This window comes from Megalopta genalis, unplaced genomic scaffold (genome assembly GCF_051020955.1).
Source record: "Megalopta genalis isolate 19385.01 unplaced genomic scaffold, iyMegGena1_principal scaffold0084, whole genome shotgun sequence".
NCBI lineage: Eukaryota > Metazoa > Arthropoda > Insecta > Hymenoptera > Halictidae > Megalopta > Megalopta genalis.
Genome location: NW_027476153.1, coordinates 270,001 through 272,500, shown reverse-complemented (window position 1 = coordinate 272,500; position 2,500 = coordinate 270,001). Strand labels below are relative to the sequence as shown.

General features: G+C 48.4%; 1 pseudogene; it reads left to right on the top strand.

The window, feature by feature from the left end:
- Positions 1-2,500, top strand: part of LOC143262016 (large subunit ribosomal RNA) — an 8,220-nt pseudogene that overhangs the window by 1,687 nt on the left and 4,033 nt on the right.

Sequence of the window (2,500 nt, the reverse complement as noted above, 5' to 3'; positions counted from 1 at the left end):
TCACCTGCCGAAGCAACTAGCCCTGAAAATGGATGGCGCTGAAGCGTCGCGCCTATACTCCACCGTCAGTGGTATGTGTGAAGCGGGGCAATTTATTGTCCTCTATGAAGCTCTGACGAGTAGGAGGGTCGCGACGGTGTGCGCAGAAGGGTCTGGGCGTGAGCCTGCCTGGAGCCGCCGTCGGCGCAGATCTTGGTGGTAGTAGCAAATACTCCAGCGAGGCCCTGGAGGACTGACGTGGAGAAGGGTTTCGTGTGAACAGCCGTTGCACACGAGTCAGTCGATCCTAAGCCCTAAGAGAAATCCTATGTAGATGAGGTGTCCTAAGACGTTAAACACTTGTAAAAAAACCGCAGCTATTTTATTTTATTTTTTTATTATTATATAAATCGCAGCATATTTTGTTATTATATACATGCACAAAAAACACCCATTGGGCGAAAGGGAATCCGGTTTCTATTCCGGAACCCGGCAGCGGAACCGCATACCATTCGGGCCCTCGTAAGAGTGTTCGTCGGGGTAACCCAAAATGACCTGGAGACGCCGTCGGGAGATCCGGGGAGAGTTTTCTTTTCTGTATAAGCGTTCGAGTTCCCTGGAAACCTCTAGCAGGGAGATAGGGTTTGGAACGCGAAGAGCACCGCAGTTGCGGCGGTGTCCGGATCATCCCCTCGGACCTTGAAAATCCAGGAGAGGGCCACGTGGAGGTGTCGCGCCGGTTCGTACCCATATCCGCAGCAGGTCTCCAAGGTAAAGAGCCTCTAGTCGATAGATTAATGTAGGTAAGGGAAGTCGGCAAATTGGATCCGTAACTTCGGGATAAGGATTGGCTCTGAGGAGCGGGGCGTGTCGGGCTTGGTCGGGAAGCGGGTCTGGCTGACGTGCCGGGCCTGGGCGAGGTGAACGGCTCTCGTGGCTGGGATCCGAGCTCGGTCCCGTGCCTTGGCCTCCCGCGGGACGGTGATGCGTAATATAGACCTCTTGTTAGGTCCATTAGCCTCTCCCGTCCTAGTCGCACAGGTACCTCCTCGTGGTTCCCGACGGTAACGTGATGTATTGTTTGGACCTGTCCATTCAGTGCATTGCGGCTAAATTCTGTGCGACACGACGTGCCGGTCTGACTGGGGTAGCGGGGTCAGGGCATGGCGAACCGAACATCTTCGTTCGCCATGTCGTCTGGAAACCCTACCCAAGGCCAATCTCACGTCCGACCCTTAGGCAAGGTCACGTGGCGCCGGAAAAAGGACCATTTGTATGCCTGGTCCGAGCTAACGAGATGGCCGATCCATTGGCGTAAGCCGTATGGACTCGCGGGGTTTGCAGCCCTCCGAGTTCATGCCCTTCGGGGCAAATATATATTGCACCAAAACATAAGACAACAAGCCTCGGACGCTGTCGGTCCCAAGCAGTGGCGACAGCAAGGGTGGATTCCCTTCCCCAGCGAGCAAATAGCTCGTTGGGTTCAAACGACGACGACCATGCTGTTCAAAAGGCTCTCGATTTAGACAATACGTTTTTATGCCCGAGTTGTGGGACCGATCTGAGCGCTCGTACCGCTGCCAGCGCCGCCCAACACAAAAGGCGATGTAATGCGCCTCCTCCGCAGGCCGATGGTTATACGTGTGAGACCTGTAAAAATACGTATGAGACATACGCCGGATTACGCCAACATCAACGGAGGACTCACATCGAGAACTACAATACCGCCGATCTCGATCTCCACAATAAACGCCTCGCTTCTTCGAGGGCTCAATATACCGATGATGAGATCAGAGCAATAGCCCACGATGAAATAGATATTACTAAAAATGCAAAGTTATTAGGAAAAGAAATAATTAAAATTCTATCAGAAAAATCCGGCCGCTCTTTTGACGGTATTAAAAAATTAAGACAAAAAGAAAAATACAAATCATACCTCAGTGAAGCCCTCGACGAGGCGGGCCAGACCAATATCTTGAGTACCTGCCCGTTGGTGCCGCGGGTGCTGCTAACCAGATGTGACGATCCTCGCGCGCGCGGAGACATCGACACACGCGAAGCGACATCATCTCCGCACAGTACAACTATACCTGATGATATACGCAACATCCTGGCTGAACTTAAAGTACAAGTAGGCCATCACATGGCAGAAATTATTGAAAATGCCCTGTCTAACACACCTTCTGAAGACACTATGTTAATGATGGACCAATACATAGAAAACTTAACATCATATGTTGCTTCGCTCGCTGATGAAACCGATGAATACAATGAAAATAGTAACTCAGTAGATAAAACCCATAAAACTAGTAACAAGAAAAATAAATATAATAAAAGCAATAAACAAAATAAAAATAATAAATACAATAAAAACAATACAAGCAACAACAGAGTTATAAATACAATAGACGATAAAAATAATAAAAATAAATTAAATAACTATCAGAACGAAAACAAGAATAAAAATAAAAATAACAGTAAAAAGAACAAGCATAGCAATAAATGCAATGAAAGTAATAAA